Genomic DNA, 17893 nt, shown 5'->3' with positions numbered 1-17893 from the left:
CATGATCTACATCACTCCTGAGCCTTCTCTAGAGAAGAAGAAGTTCTGCCCTCAGATAATTCACATGTTCTCATATGAATTCTTTCCACTAAGCAAAGGCTCCTTCTCTGTGAAGTCCCTTTAGGCCATTCCATGTCAGAATGATTCTCCCTTATGGTACATTTTTACATCTGTGATCCAACAGCACAACACAACTCTTAAAAATCATCCTATGTTCATCTATCCTGATCATAACCCAGGATATGATAAGGACACCATCTCAGCTATCTTCATCTCTGCACTATTCACAATAGCCAGGGATGGAAACAATCCAGATGCCCTACTGCAGATGAATGGATACAAAAAAAATGTGATACACACACACACACACACACACACACACACACACACACAATGGAATTCTACATAGCCAACAGACAAGATAAAATAATGGCATTTTCAGGAAAGTGGATGAATCTAGAGTGAATCATGTTGAGTGAGACAAGTCAAGACCAAAGGAACAAAAGGCGCATGGTACACCCTTAATATGTGGCGATTAGATCCCAACAGTACAAGAGTGAGGACTCAATATTTGCGTACCCAATGCTATGGACATGGTATTGGAAATAGAAACACAACTATATAGACATAAAAATCTATGACTCTATAGACATACTGTTTTATTACATAGATTAGTATGTATCTATGACATCAAACCCTCAGCCTAATTTTAAATATATTCTAAAATCTAAGTGCCAGTGATTGTATATAGAGATTCCTTTCTTGAATACTTGTTTGTTAAACACATCATTTGACATATGATATAAAAATCACTGTTAATAAATTCTTTAATAAAATAATCATCCTATGTTATCATGTAATTTCGTCAAAAACTTGTGGCTTTTATGTCCAAAAGTAACACCATACCATTATTCATAATACTAACAAAGAACTGGTGCTCCTAAAACATATTTAAAGTACCTCATGAAATAGAAATAGAGACACCCTTAAAAAAGAAAGTGTTCTGCAATCTAAGTCTTAGGAATTCTAGGCTAGACACAGTTAAGAAGCTTTCTTTACCACAGGAATCTCTCAGCCTTCATTGTTCATTGTAAATCCTCTTAAAGATGACACGATATTTCCCAAATCTATTTGACCATGCAAATTCTTTTTTGCCTTTTTACCATCTGTGATCAGTAAGACAGTTGGGGAATTGTTGAAATTAAGCATATTTCTGCAAGACAAACTAAAAGTCCTAATTCTATTTACCAAAGCAGTAGGCTGAATAAAGGCCTCTCAAGAGATCCACACCAAAATCCCAAAAGGAACATCACATATGTCATTAAGTCAAAGATCTCCAGCTTGGGAGATCACCTTGGTGGGTCCTACATGAAATCAAAAGTGGCCTTACAAGATGGGGGTAAAACAGTCTGACACCATACCCAAGACTTTGTGAATGCAAAAACAGACTGTAATGTTGACATTCTTCCTCCATGAGTTGGAAGAGCTGAGCCCAGACTGAGTTCTACAGCAGGCATAGGGAGCAGAGCTCTGCCAGAACACTGATGCCATCCACTGAGACCTACCTCCAACTCTGGACTCCAGAACAGTCAAGGGCATAAATTTATGTCACTAAAGTCACCAAGTCTGTCATAATTTGATACAACAACCACAGAATACAAATGGAGCCACAGTGCCAATTAGAGCCTTGATATTAGGGTTTATGCTCAAATTAAATTTTTTTAATCATAGTTCTAAAGCATTTTATTACTAAAAGCCAGTATTCATACAAACTACTATGAAGTCAAAGTTCTTCATACACTGGCTTCATTTTTTAGCTTGACCAGGCAAATCATTAATTTGAGGTTCTATGTAAAGAGGTCCCTCTTCAAATGATTTAAAAGCCTAATTCACTGATGAGTATGTCTTGTTTCCTTACTGGAAACAGCCAGTACATAACTAGTATTAGTGCTGCTTCTCGTTTTGCCATTTTGGGTTCAAATAAAGCTCTGGCATACCCACTACTTATGGCAGATTTTGGCAGCTTTTGAAAAACTTAATTTACTCAAGGCTCCATACACTGTCTTGTAAAATTAAGGCTTGCAAATCCTGAGGCAGCAGAGGTCAATCCAACTGCTTCCCTTGTGCGGGGCAGCCATGCTTAGGTGCAGGCTGCACCAGAGCACAGTTCATGCAGCTCAAATGCCCCGCCTCTGGCTACACACCTCTACCAGCAACCACAGCCACTCTTATTAAATCTTCTTAAATAAAGCTAAATTAGCCTTGCCCACAACAAGGCCAAAATTAACTTTGGTTAGAGAGGTTTCCTCATCCAATTAAGGGGAAAGTAAGTGATGATAAACACTCTGGACCTGGATTGACCGGATAGACTCAAGACCCAGCTTTAACATTTACTGGATAATTACATGACCTTGCTCAAGGTTTCTGTCCTCTTTGTAACCTCTTCTGTAAGATGGGATAGTATTTATAGAAGAGTTTTGTGAACAAAATGAGCACATGCACAGAAACCACTCATGACCTGCAGCAAATGAAAACTCAGTATGTAAAAACAATTTTTACATTGCAGTAATACTGCTTGAGGGGGGAGGTGTCTACTTTCATGCCCAAGCTAAATATCCTAGGGCTTTGCACTTGCTAGAAAAGCACTCCAACACTTAAGCCATGCCCCCAGCCATAGTCCATGTCTGAACGTTTAGTTTTGCTTGGACCAACAAATGAAATGAATCTGCTAAATTCCAACAAAGGAATAGCACCACATTCACCCAAACAAGAGACAGGTCACAATATAATGTAAAAAGGTCTTCACTGCGCATCACTCACCTCTTGCCTTCTCTCTTCCTACCTAACAGTAGTGCCATCACCTGTGAGTGCCAACTGCTGCTAACTCCCACCAGTAGCTCCAGCCCATATTAGTGATTTAGGAGTTTATCACATGCCATGTCTAACCAAAAATATTGGGTCCCCATTGACGGAGAAGGGCTTTAGACTCAGCAGTCAGTCTCTCTCCCTTTTTTTTTTTTTTTTTTTGGTTGTTGTTGGTCATGGGGCTTGAACTCTGGGCCTGGCGGTGTCCCTGAGCTCTTCATCTCAAGGCTACCACCATACTCCTTGAGCCATAGCACCACTTCCAGTTTTCCAGTGGTTAATTGGAGATAACAATCTCACAGACTTCAGTGCCCAGGTTGGCACTGAACCTCCATCCTCAGATCTCAGCCTCCTAAATAACTAGGATTACAGGTGTGAGCCACCTCATTTGTTCTTCATGCCTGCTACAAAGGAACATAAAAGTAAGGCTAACGAATTATTCTGGAAAAGGACATGAGGAAAAAAAGTACCATATTCTAGGGGCCATAAGTAAGGTTTTAGTTTTTGTTTTGTGTTACTGAGGATTGAAGCAAGGGCCTCACACATATTTGGTAAGTGCTCTATCACAATGCTAAATATCAACTCTTTTTTCTTGTTTTTTGTTTTTTATTATTATTGTAAAGGTGATTACAGAGAGGCTACAGTTCCATACGTTTCTTCCCTTGTTTTCTCTCAGTTTATCCCTCCAGATCCTCTTCCCCCCCACAAGTTGTATAGTTCGTTTTCAACATAGTGTCTAGTGAGTATCAGATACATGTGTTCAACCCTGGTCCCACCATTTCTGTGCTTCTCCTTCCCCTCCCCAAATTATATAATTATATGCAAGTTAAGTCCAGAAAACAAAAACAGCAACTGAGGAGAAAAAAAAGTAACAAAAGACCTCTTGTTTCTATTTCTTAAGAGTTCATTTCCATAAACGTCATTTTATATGACCATATGCACAAAGCTATTGAGCCTTTCTGATTCTCTCCTATGAACATCCTCCTTGCTCACTGTGTGAATAGTCAGGTATAATTTAACATGTCCAAGTCTTTCTAGTTCCTCACAAATTCCACTGTACATACACAACACATTTCTGATCATTTGTCCACTGAGCAGCATCTGGGTTGATTCCCTATCTTGGCTATGATAACAATGCTGCAATGAACATGGTTGTATTTAGTAGCTTTAATGTGGCCTTGTTTGATCCCAACAATTCCATTTCTGGGCATTTAATTTAGCCACTATGTATCAGCTCTTACAGTATTTTCCAGACTGTTCAAAGACATATGAGCTCAGGAATCCTCTCGCTTCAGCTTTTTCAATATTTAGGTCTGCAAGCATGTTGCACTGAACCAGCCTTCACTTCACTTAGGATGATGATGATGATGATGATGATGACGACTACTATTACTTCTATTATCATTTCTTAGCAGACTCAGTAATTAAACTCAGGGCATCCTTAATGATAAATAAGCATGTTACCAGTGAGCTACCCTCAGGCCCACAATCAAGATTTATTTTTTAATTATGTGATGCCACCCTTGTGGCTCAAGTGATAGAATCTGTATGTTTTCTGGAATTCTGGTGAAGAATAGGCCATGAAGGCTTTCCTAGCTGCATGAGACAACAATGGATGCCACCAAAAAAAAAAAATGATCTTGCATAGATCTTGCATTAGGACTAAGAACCTCCAACAAAGCTAAGTAAAGACCACAGTTCCTTGGAGCTATCCTGGGTAGACTTAGCAACCACTAATAGAACAGAGGAGATAACAGATGGATAAAGATCCTTATTGTGTCAGGAGTCATAAACCAAAAAAGACGAAAGTGAAAAAGAAGTGACATTGATGTCAACAACAATTTTCCACTCATCCTCTTTGATTGACTGACTGATTGACTGATTTTTATGGGTCATGGGGCTTGAACTAGATCTGCTGCTGTCCTTGCTACCGCCCTACCCTTGAGCCGAGCTCCACTTCCCATTTTCTAGAGGTTAATTGGAGATAAAAGTCTCAGGTCCTTTTGTGCCCGGGCTGGCTTTGAACCTTGATCCTCAGATCTCAGCCTAGTGAATAGCTAGGATTACAGGCGTGAGCCACCATGCCTGGCCACTCATCCTATTTTAAATGCTGTCCCATCACAGCTAGTCTGTACCATTGGGAATGGCAAAGAAGCAATATCTAAGAAAAGGAGGAAAGCAGGCAGAAATCAGCTTTCTTCCTGAAAAGACATAAAAGGCCTTGAACATGCAAAGAAATAAAGAAACCTAGGACAAGGAAAAAAGACAGGGATCCTAGGCAGTAAGAATTCAATGTTCTCTACATTGGCCACATCTCCCCTAACTGTTCTCGCCCAGGCAGCTGAGGAACAGCCAAAACAGTCATACTCTACAGGAAGAAACAAGCTCAATTAAAACAATGTGTGGAGGTGGGGGACGATAGGGGTGGGAAGAACAAAATTATGTTATACTTCCATCCACATTCAAATCTTTAGAAAAATAAGTGGGAGGGGGAAGGGGAAAAGGGAGAGTAGGGAGGGGTGGGTGAAGAGAACTATAAGGAAAGGTAGATGAAGAGAATTGAGTTCATCATAAACAATAGACAGACAAATACAGGATAGCTGAGAGAAAGATACATGATAGGTAGATAGGGGAGGTGGAGAGGTAGGGAGGGAGGCTGGCAGGCAGATGTTAGATAGCAAAAAGAAACCCAACAAATGCTGTTTGAAAAGGAGAAAGGAAAAGAAATGTAAGGGGAAATGAAGGAAGGTAATAGAGGAAGTGAATTTACTCCAAGTACTGTATACATCCAAGGAATTATCATTATGAAGTTCTGCTTAACTATTAATGTGTATTAATTAGAAGTAATTTTAAAAAGGAAAGAAAGAGGGACATGAATATTCCCTATGCAATGACAAATGGATTGAGCCTCTTAAGGGCATATAGATAAATAAATACACACAGAGGGTAGGGGGAGGGAAATGGGGACAAAGACATCAGAAAGGGTATCAATGTATGTGAAGTAATGCACCTTCTATCTGGTGAATATAATGTAACCCTTCTATTAATTACAATAAAAATATATGAAAGAAAATACACACAGAAAGCTGTGTGTATTTAGTGTGATTGTGACTCATACATCAATCTCATTCAATCCTCCTGATTCAGAGTAGCAACTCCAAAATAGAGATTGTAAATCCAACTGCTGGTAGCGCCAGCTATAGAGGACACTGGTTGCAACTTGTTTCAGATCAGAAGGTACACAGCTATCTGAGCCTTCTCTGGACAGCAGCTGCCCCTCAACAAACAGGGAGGGCCTGGGGACTCCCACAGGTACAGTTCACTTTAGAGAGCCACAGAACCACAAACTATCTCGCTTTTCTTTTTTAAATTACATCATTTGAGTGAACGAAATTTAGTTCTAAAGGATATAAATTAAGAAGTAAATTACTTTCTTTGTACTCCAACTGTAAAAAGGTTAGATCACTGTGTATTCTCCCCCTCCCCGCCCCCCACCAGTACTGAGGCTTAAACTCAGGGCCAAGGCACTCTTCTTTCGCTTGTTCACTCCTTACTGACACTCTACCACTAGAGCCACACCTCTATTTCTGGCCTTTTACAGGTTATCTTGTGCTAAGAGTCACACAGACATACCTCCCTGGCTTACATCAAACTGTGATCCTCAGATCTCAATCTAATGAGTAGCTAGAATTACAGACACGAACCATCAGTGTCTAGCTCTATGTTCTTTTTTAGAGGCACAAAAATGTTCCACAAGTTGCTTTTTTTTTTTTCAAACTCAACAATTCTATGGGCACTCTTCAACACCAGTGTGGTCTACTACATTCTTTCTAGAACACAGAATTTCAATTCCAGGAGATGACAGAGTATCTAGGTCAACTGCTCCCACTTAACAGATGGGGTCCCCCAAAGGTCCAGAACACCTCTTAACCGGGAATGAAGCCAGCACTTTTCAACATGGGTTCAGGCCAGCAGGTGTCACCAAAATCATGTCACTATCTTTACTTTTCAGAGGAGCCTGGACCTCTCAAGAGGCAAGTAGGAAACAGGTACGGAGATAAAACTAACTCAAAGGATTGCACTCAGAGAAGAACTTAACATTTTTTCTTAAATTAGAGTGGTTATGGATATTTGCTAAGTTCATTCAAGTTACTGAATTAAGAGATTGCCAAGTTATAATTCTACACAGTGTGTTTCTAAAACACACTTGAGGAGTCCATTCCAAGTCTAATGAAATGAAGTTCACCACATTTCTGCTTCAATGCCTTAAAGAAGGAGGACAGAACCTCTTAGTCCAAGTCTTCCAGAAGTTTCTAATTATGAGGCCTCATGGGTATAGCCAGAGCAACAGTAGGGGAATCCAGAACGTTGGTAAGGTTTCTGCTTTAATGGCCATCCTTATATAAGGAAACATTTATTGAAAGGTATAACTGTAAACTTCATATTTAAAATATAAGGTCTACTAATGACTCAATGACCTTTATCAGCTTCAGTTTAGTTTCTATAAGGAAAATTCTACCTACAGACATAAAGTCCCTGAAAGACAATGCCTATTTTGCATGTTGGCTTTTAGAACATTTAGAAAGCTTGACCTAAACTAAACAAAAATCAGCATTTTAGCAAGAGCCTTTAACAAATTGTGATTTTTAACATTTTATTAATATATTCCTCATTCCTATTAACACTCACAGTTTTCTTTAATAGATGCTATTTTTTCAGAAATCTTTACCTTAACAGAATAGAAAGAAAATCTCACTGCCAACCAAGAAATGGGAACTATTCTACATGGTTCCCTCCTCCCCTTCTTTCATTCCTAAATGAGACCTGCTGTTACACCTCACTATCCCATATCTTGACTCTTCTCCAATCCCTAGTTTGGGGTTTTTACCAAATACCAGGGAGTCTATGCGTCCTAATTATATCTCAGTCACTAGTCTGATCCCTCTCACCTCTGTCCCCTGCAAAATTTTCCAAATAACCTCATTCACTCACTCAACAAGTATTTATAGAGCTACTAGATGCAACATGCATTCTAGGCAAGAAGATAAACAGTATACACAATGAAGTCTCTGCCTTCAGAACCACTGCATTGTGGTTTATCAGTCAGGTGACCACTGCTGTAAACAACAAGAAAGCATGTAGAGGCCAGGGAGTTAGTCTTTATCTTCAGCAGCCAGCAAAGGTCTTCTATATAAGACATAACCAGAAGGATGGGGATTGGACAAACATGCCAGGAGAAGTGTGTCCTAGGCAGAGGGCCAAGGAGCTCCAAGAAACATGTGTACTGGATCTGAAGAGAGCCAGGAGGCCAGCAGGATGGAGCTCAAAAGAGTTAGTATTAGCCAGGGGATACATCTGATTGGACACAAGTAAAGAATCAGAGAAACCAAAGAGCTGCACAGACACACTTGGAGTGGCTCACTCACGTGTAGTAAAACCAAAACTCTTTCTACGTAGTAACACCTAGCACAAATTTCCTGGGAAATGTATATGTTTCTAAGAATCCTGGGGAAAAGTTAAGGAGTAGGGAGAAAAGTATTATAATTCTCCTGTTTATTTAGCAATCCCCACAGTAATCAAGTTCAAATAGAGAAGAAATGCTGACATGTGGAAGTAGAAACTAATATCAACATTTTTGGAGACCTAGGACAAGAGCTTGAAGAGGAGATGAAGCCCCCATTCCAATCCAACACCATTCCTGTTTCAGCTGTGTATACTTATGACACACTTATGACTTATGCCAGTCGTGAGTCAGTCTTGCAAAGATGATATATTAATAAGCTGTATAAGGAATATTTTATACAAACACTGATGCTGTTCAGTGTCAACATTATCCATACTAGATAATGCTGAATGTTCTGTTCTTGAAAAAACTTTGAATTTATTATTTCTCACTTATTAAATAATTTTAATATGCTCAATAATGTGTAATAAGAAGCTGAAAAATAGATAAAATCAGCTTTTGCTAGACACATTTTATTTTATTTTTTTATTTATTTTTTTTAATTGTAATTAGTAAAAGGGTTACATGATATTTGCCAGATAGAAGGTGCATTAATTCACATACATTGATACCCTTTCACATGTCTTGGTACCCGTTTCCCTCCCCCCCCACACCCCCCACCCGTCTTGGTTTCCCCCCTTCCCTATCAAATTTCAAATATCCAAATACAAATAAATTCAATATATCAGATAACAAAGTGAGATACTATACCAATATGAGATAACCAAGGGACAGCAAAGGAGATGAGAGACAACATAGTACATTAAGGACAACAATCATTCATTATATGGTTTTTGTTTCAGTATCCTGGAGGTCCTTTCAATTAGCTTCACATTATATGTCCTTATGTATCAAGATTTTGCTCTATTGCAAATCTCTGCTAGTAGAGCCCAAGGTTTCTACTGATTATGATGAATGAGGGAAACCATTGAGCCTAAGTTCCTTTGAGTCTGGCTTACTTCACTTAATATGATTTTTTCTAAGTCTTTCCATTTCCTAACAAATGGGGCAATGTCATTCTTTCTGACAGCAGCATAGAATTCCATTATGTACAAATACAACTTGTTGATCCACTCATCAACTGAGGGACATCTAGGTTGGTTCCATATCTTTGCTATGGTGAATAGTGCTGCAATGAACATTGTTGTGCTAGTGGGTTTAGTATGTCCTTGTTTCTGGGTGGTTGGGTAAATGCCAAGTAGTGGAATTGCTGGGTCATAGGGGAGCTCTATGTTTAGCTTTTTGAGGCGCTGCCACACTGCTTTCCATAGTGGTTTAACGAGTTTGCACTCCCATCAACAGTGTAGTAGTGATCCCTCCTGGCCACATCCCCTCCAGCATCTGTTGTCATTCGTTTTCCTGATCCTGGCCATTCTAGCTGGAGTGAGGTGGAATCTTAGAGTTGTTTTGATTTGCATTTCTTTTATGTCCAGAGATGTTGAGCATTTCTTCATGTGTCTATAGGCCATTTTTGTTTCTTCTTCAGAGAAGACTCTCTTTAAGTCTTTGGCCCATTTTTTAATGGGATGGTTGTTACTTTGGAGGTTAGTTTTGGAGTGATTCAATTTTTTGAGTTGTTGATATATTTTAGATATGAGGCCTTTGTCCGTTGTTTGGTTGGTGAAGATCTTCTCCTACTCTGTAGGCTTCCTGATTAGTTTACTAGCTATGTCCTTTGCCATACAAAAGCTCTGCAGTTTAATGCAGTCCCACTTATCCAGCCTTTCTCTGATTTGTTGTGATTCTTGGTCCTTATTAAGAAAGTTTCTACCTGTGCCAAGGAGGCCTAGTGTATCTCCTATTCCTTCCTGTAGAGTTTTCAGTGTGTCAGCTTTTACCTCCAGGTCTTTGATCCATTTGGAGTTAATTCTAGTGCAAGGTGACAAAGAAGGATCCAGCTTTAGTTTTCTGCAGGTGCTTAACCAGTTCTGCCAGCACAACTTGTTGAAGAGGCTGTCTTTCTTCCATTCTATTTTTTTGGCTCCCCTTTTATTTTTTTTTAACTTTTTTTTTTTTTTTTTTTGCCAGTCCTGGGCTTGAGCTCAGGGCCTGTGCGCTGTCCTTGGACTTTCTCAAGGCTAGAGCTCTACCACTTATGCCTCAGCACCACTTCCGGCTTTTTTTTTTTTTGGTATGTATATGGTACCAAGGAATCGAACCCGGGTCTCCGTGCATGCTAGGCAAGCACTTTAACCATTAGGCCAAACTCCCGGCCCAGCTAGATACATTTTAAATCACAATGTTCTACAGTAATCATTTGGAAAAACAGAATTTCTCTTGAGAAGTACTGCTTTTTTAGAAGAAAGCTGGCAATAAATAGCTTGTAAGTAGGAAAGATATCTATTACCCTTCATTAAATATTTAATATTAGATATTTACAGAAAGTGGAAAGAATGGCTATTTTGCTTTGGCAAACAAAGATGGCTTGATTACTAAAAGATTTTAGTGAAAGATTTTCAAAAGGAAAATGTGCCTTACTAGAAATTATGCAAATGTTGTAGAAATCAAAACCTAATATATAACCTAAACTAGCAAAAACAAATTTCAATAGCAAAAGCAAATTACATTAACCAGAAGCAAATACGTTTGCTGGGTTTATATGAGCTTAACGACTAAATCTTTTCTAAGCAGTTAGCCCTTGGCTCCAGAAAAGACTCAAGCTTCTAACTCTCTTCCAAGGCTACAACTGAAAATTTGGACCAAGGATTTGGTCCAATTTGCAAATGTCTTATCCTTGAAAAATACTACTAATGCAAATAGAAAGAACAAAAGGAAACTACGAAGATATTGAATTTGACTAGAAACCACTTCAATTTTGAGGCCACTGAAAAAATACAGAATTGATAATACTGTTTAAAGGGCAGCTGATTATTAATATCAGGGGAAAATACTGATGGTATTGCTTTCCCCTTCTAATTGGTATTGAAGATTTTTTCATCTAAATTAATGACAATAATCTACAGTTCAGTTTTCTGTACTATCTATTCTAAATGTTAGAGTAGTAATTCTAGCTTTATAAAATGAGACAGTGTTGGAGTCAGGAGTTTGTCCTAGTGGTAGAGTGCTTGACAAGCATGCACGAAGACCCAGGTTCAATTCCTCGGTACCACATATACAGAAAAAGCTACAAGTGGTGCTGTGGTTCAAGTGGTAGAAAGGCAGTCTTGAGGAAAGCTCAAGGACTGTGTTCACAGCCTGAGTTCAAGCTCCAGGACTGGCCAAAAAATAAAAAACAAAAATAAATAAAAAATAAAAATAAATGAGTCAGTGAATATTCCTTCTTTTGCTTTTTAGAACAAATACTACAAACTAAGATCAGTTTTTGTATGCACTATACAAAAGAGAGCTGGATTGGAAAATGTTTCTGATATAAATGGGTTAAATAAAAGGAAAATAAAGATGGGGAGAAAAGTTTCAAAGTTAACTACTGTTAATAATAAGTAGCAGAGGGGCCGGGAGTTTGGCCTAGTGGTTAAAATGCTTGCCTAGCATGCATGAAAACCCGGGTTCGATTCCTCGGTACCACATACATAGAAAAAAAAAGCCAGAAGTGGTGCTGAGGCTCAAGTGGTAGAGCTCTAGCCTTGAGAAAGTCCAAGGACAGTGCTCAGGCCCTGAGCTCAAGCCCAGGACTGGCAAAAAAAATAATAATAATAAGTAGCAGACATTAATGTAAACAATATTAATTTATATAATCTCTACCTCCCATACATTATGCATTATTACCTCCTCTCATCTTAAAAATGAAAAATCTGAGGCACAGACAGGTGAAGTCACTTGTCTCACATGGAAGCAAATGCAGACTCTCATGTTAAGTAACCACAATACTCTCGCACCTACCTTTCTGATTTTCCAACTGAAGCTTAGGATTTCAGAGTATGATAGGCAATGGTGTGCTACCGATTCAGTGAACTTATATACTTGATTATGACTTTTTATCTGCTTTTATCAAAAGAGTAGTATATTTCATTTAAAGGTACCAGATGGACATTCACCCACATGTGTTAATCTAATTCCACCCCACCACAAAAAGTGAACAAGTCACTCCTGGCTACTTTAAATTTCATGCTTGCTATATCTCCAAAAGCATGGAGTAATCCAAATACTATAATGAAAAATGGTACATGGCCTCTTTTCCTGATTAATGTAAAGGTAGATTTCTTCAGTTTTCAATGACATGAAATTTCAAAGCCTTCAATCTAATAATAACATGTTAGTCTAGAAACTATTCAAGACTGGCCAACAGAGATCCATTCACACAACACCAGGAAAATAGACTGCCATGCTAAAAGAAAGGTAAATGTGCCTCAACTTACACATATCAAAGACCTGTTATTCAACACTACCAGAGCTGGGTAAGCAAGACTCCTAAAGTATTTTACTATAACCTTTTACTTCAGCTTTCTTTTGATTTTATAAAGAAGCATACTACATCCAAACCAATAACCAGACAATCACACAGCTTGCTTCCATCTAGCTCCCAGAAGTATACATTGCATCAAAGGTTTTTTTTCTCCTTCTTCCTTCCTCTCCTCCTTCTTTCCCTCCTTTTCCCTCTCTCTTTTTTCTCTCTTCTTCCCTTCTCCCCCCATCTCTCCCTATCTCCTTCTGCCTTCCCCTCTCCCTTTCTTCTCCTCCATTCTTCCCTCCCCTTCATCTCTTTCTCTGGGCAGTACAGGCTCACTGAGAATCACTATGAAGCTCAGGATGACCTCAAATGCATGATCTGAACTCAGCCTCTCAAGTACTGAGATTACAGAAGCATGTACCATCATGCCCAGCTCCAAGGTCTTTTCCATAGCATGTCTTCGGTGTGAGTCCATAGTCAACCAATACCCAGGTTGCTCAGGTAGTGAAGAGAAAAAGCAGAATTAACTCTACCTATCTTGGTCTCATCTCTGAACCCAGGAGATCCATCAGATACACACTACAATTAAACTTATTAGCAAAGAAACTGAACTCAAAAGAAGTTAAATAACTTACCTAAGGTCACCCAGATCTATTCAAGGGTAAAATTCAACCTTGTTCTCATTGTATCAGGAAGGGTTTAGCAGGCTGAGCCTGTCTACAGGACACAGGAAAACAGAGAGGAATTAGGGTTCTCTCTGAGAGTTCTAGATGGATGCCAGCAGCTTTGAGGGAATGTTTGCTGGGCATGTGGAGGAAAAAATGGATACAATCTATGTGTCATCACTTACAAGTCTGATAAAAACTGAAATCTGTCCCCTTCTATGTAAAACTATAAGAAATTTCAATTCAATTATGTAAACAGAAGGACACACCTGACACCTCCTTCCTAAACACAGGATAGGAAAGTTTATCAAGACAGGAAAAGGGAAACAAAACAAGTATAAATAGTTCACTGGAAAGTGTTTTCCTAATAGGAGCTTTCACTTGTTTTCCTCCCAATTGCTATCTACACATACATCCTTACATAAAATATGCACACGCGTTTACATGTACTGTTTTTAAAATTATCTTTAAGTATTGTAAAAAGGACTTACAATTCAACATCATTTATGAGTACAATGTATCTTAATCAGTATCACACCTTTCATCATTTTCTCCCACCCCTTCCAACCCCATCCATCCCTTTAATTTTCCTAGTTTCATAGGATATATGCATTGACTATTATTACTATATAACCCCCCCCCTTCACCTTCTCCTTGACCTGTCCCTATTAGTGGATAGTTTTTCTTCCTAATTTTAATAATACAATTACCAGGTCTGGATAGCAGGTATTGAAAGGAAAAAATTCCAGTGGCAGGTGGAGTCAGATGGATAGAGTACAAAGGCCTTCTCTATACATCACTAGTGTCATACCCATTTGATGAGAAATTTGACTACAAGGGCCATAAAAGCATTATACCTGTGCCCTAACACACTGTGATCATTTTAGTGAATTTCCTTCTGTTCTTTCCCTTATGTTTTCATCATCGGGATCATAGTTCATGCACTGTTTCAGTTTAACTACAATTCTTCTTAAAGACCATATTACTAGGCAAAGAAGTACAACCATTGACACAGAGGAGTCCTGCTATGCCAATTAATCTGTCTGTGTCACCATCACATCTTGTTACTCAAAAACAGTCTCTAAGCACTGAGACTAAGCAGAACTTCAAAATTAAATGTCAGAGTTCATATTGGGAAAATATAAATTTTTAAATCCATTATTGAAGAAGGAATAGATACATTTGAAAGAAGGGAAGTAAGACAAGGAGTTTAAAGGCCTGGTTTCTCTAAGCCTTGACTACATATATGACCTTAGGCAAATCAAAATTTCCTTGGGCCATTTTTTTTTTTAATTACTTCAATGGCCTGGGAGTGTTGGGTGTACCGGGAGCACTAGCACATTTTGGCAATATCAACTCATTATGATCCCATACCAACTCTGGTAAGCTGACATCTAAAGACATTGAGGCCTAGAAGGATCCAGATGGCAGGCCATCAGCTGGCAGGGCATGAATGGAACACAAGGACACCTGAGTCCAGAGCCCCATTCCTTAACCTCTTGTACTGCTGGATTAGAGAACTTCTGGGATGCCTTCCAGCTCAATCTTTTCTGATTCTGAAATTCTAAGAATGTGCTGTGTTTAGCCGGTCACATTTACACCAGCTTCTTCAAGATGTTCAATGCCTGCCACAGTAAGAAATCCTCATCTTTAAATACTGAAAAAACTAAAGCAGCGACAATGAGTTGCATGTGGTCATTCACTTTAAAGAAATGAACTAGAAATCCATGTGCTTCAAATGTTCCTCTTTTACTCAATTCCCATTGATGTCAAAAGAGCTAAGCCAAATAAATTGGCAGGTAAAAGGATGTTTTGCAATAAGGGAGTTGGAAATCACACACAACCCATTTCAAGGATCACTGTATTTCAAGTGGACATCTCCCTACCCAGGACTTCGGGAGGCTGCAGGGACATCTCCAACCACCAGAGAGCATATTGTCATTCTGAGTCCAGAACAAGTACCAAAAAGATAAGGTAAAATGTGAGAATTTAGCTCAATTCATGTGCACCTCTCTTTCCAAAATCAACAAATAAATCTAAAGCTTGCCTTTCCTTAGCTCTTTCCTTTCTAAGTTCCAGCACCTCCTCAATCCAACTCAACCCTCACCAAATGAATTGAGACTGATACTTTCTAGATTAAGATTCTAAGACCCCATGATGTTCAAAAACCAGGCATCCAATGAAAATGTATTTCTGTTCTCTCCATTTCTGAGGCTCACAAACATCCTCTACATGCCTATTATGAAGAATGTGTATGCACATGCATGCGCACATGCATGCACACGTGCACACACACGCGCGCGTGCACACACCACCACCACCACCACCACCAAAACAACAACAACCACTCCCACTGGGGTTTATTGGCCACCTGTCTGCCATGTCCCTGATTGACACAAGTAGATGGGCAACCACTTTTAAAAAAAGTTGTAGATACTTCAAGAGAAACATTACATATATCTTTTAAATCACTGCCTAGATTTTCTCCTTTAGGAGAGACAGGATTTCTTCATGTCTCTTTCCCTGTACTTCTGTTCATCATTCCAGGAGCACAATCTTCAAAGTAGACTTTCCTGCTCTGATCCTGACACTCCTTTGACCCTTACCAGGTATGTTCACCTGTGAAAAGAAATCCTCAGCAGCAAAAACATCAACTGCCTACCTTGACAGTTTCAGAGCAATAATTCTCATGATCGAGCGAGCAGCTTGCTGGCTTTCTGTCAGGCCCTTTCTGGGGCTCTTGAATATGTGGAAGCAGTAGTACAAGGGAGGACACGTAGGCCCTCATGGTCAGTTTCTGGTTATCACTGCTTTCACAACCAACTTTCTCCAGCTAGATGGGAGCATTGACTCCAGACGATGCCTAGAGAAAAGCCATTCTATGTACTTAAGTCTGGGTTTTATGAGTTGCTGCTTCTAAGAAGGGGAATGTATTGCACCAGTGAAAATGAGCTTCTCAAAAACACTGATACTGGGGATGGGAGTTTGGCCTAGTGGAAGAGTGCTTGCCTAGCATGCACAAAGACCCGAGTTCAATTCCTCGGTACCACATACATACAAAAAAGCTGGAAGTGGTGCTGAGGCTCAAGTAGTAGAGCTCTAGCTTTGACAAAGACCAAGGATAGTGCTCAGGCCCTAGCTCAAGCTTAGGACTGGCAAAAAAATAAATAAATAAATAAATAAATAAATAAATACCACTGATACTGAGAAACACATTCAATCCTCTTACTCAAGGCTCTCTTCTTATGAAACCCATTTTCTATGCAATCCATCTCATAATAACTGGGGTTTCAGTTTCAGGAATCCACAGGCCCAGCGTTTCTGATTACACTTGTGTATGCTTTGGAATGAAGTTAATGACAACCTATCTCAAGTGCCAGAGGCAGTCTAGTTGCCTGCTCTCAGGGCTCCAAGCCAGCTCTTACACCAGATCCTGCCAGGGAAAGTATGACAGGGGGTGGAGAAACTCAGCCTGGGAGAAAAACAAAAACAGCTAGAACTAATAAACTTAATAAACTATTGTCCAATCTAATGTTGAACTACAGAATGCAATATGCTCATATCTCAACAAATACATTCCTGTTCTAGCCATGTAAGTACAAAATTCATTAACCGTAAGTTCAACCTGGGAGAGAACATAACACCAGCTTTCCTGAATGTAACAGAATAGGATACTTAGATAGAAAGGATGTCACTCAGTGCTGGCTAGAAAAGATTTTCTGCAAGAAGTAGGTAGTACCAGTCAGGACTATAGTTATGGGAGGTGAGGGGAAGGGCTGATAGTGGTTGGGGAGGGATAGGGCAACTTCCAGGTAAGGGAGCCATTCCAAAGAGGGTTTCTAAAATGGCACTAATCCATTCATTAATTTAGAAACTGATTTCCTCAACTTGATCAACCTGGGCTTTTAACATAGTCTCAGGACCCATATGAGGTTCTATGTCCTTTAGTAACTCAGGAGATACAACATCTAACTCTACTGCTAACTGGGAAAATAACCTCTCTGAAGCTTCCATTTCTGACACAGCTACAAAGTCCCAGGAATACAGCCTCAGACTCCTTTGCTTTTCTCCACAAGTCTTCAGATGCCTTCATCCTCTTCCTTGGGAAATGATTTAAAAATTCAACATAATGGTATCCAGCATCTAATCACCTGGATTGGAGGCAGTAAGAGGAGGGTCCACCCTACCAGGAATACTGACATAGTCACTGCTTCTTCCAGCCCCGATACTATGTGACAGGGACAATCAGACGCATCTGCCTAGGAACACTGTGGCTACATCAAGCAATACCAAGGCAACAAGAGAGAGGAAGTGGTGGTTTGTGGTGTTGGATGATGCCAGCTGGGTAGCCCTACTAGGACGGCCAGGCACACTTGGAACTCACTGTTCCTGTGGTTTGTTGTATGCAGCTTCTAGCAACCTAGTCTCTTGGTAGCTACTGAATATTCTTTTTATTCTTGCAATAATTTTTTAATCTGTTCTTTTTGAGTATGTGTGCTAGTACTATGGTTT

The 17893-nt window shown here is 39.4% G+C and overlaps 1 protein-coding gene across 16 annotated transcripts in view; it reads right to left on the bottom strand.

Moving 5' to 3' along the window:
- The window catches only part of Sgms1 (sphingomyelin synthase 1), a 244916-nt gene that overhangs the window by 164004 nt on the left and 63019 nt on the right, over nucleotides 1-17893 (bottom strand). Inside the window, exon 3 of one of the 16 annotated variants that reach the window (XM_090346335.1) lies at nucleotides 13352-13433. The exons of the other annotated variants lie outside the window; for them this stretch is intronic. The gene's annotated coding sequence lies outside the window, so the exon portion shown is untranslated. The remainder of the gene's footprint in view (nucleotides 1-13351; nucleotides 13434-17893) is intronic. 16 annotated transcript variants of the gene reach the window in all.

The sequence above is a fragment of the Megascapheus bottae genome, chromosome 15 (assembly GCF_031878675.1).
Source record: "Megascapheus bottae isolate mThoBot1 chromosome 15, mThoBot2.hap1, whole genome shotgun sequence".
In the NCBI taxonomy this organism is placed as follows: Eukaryota; Metazoa; Chordata; class Mammalia; order Rodentia; family Geomyidae; genus Megascapheus; species Megascapheus bottae.
Note: the sequence above shows the minus strand (reverse complement) of the source record. Positions and strands in the feature narration are given on the sequence as shown.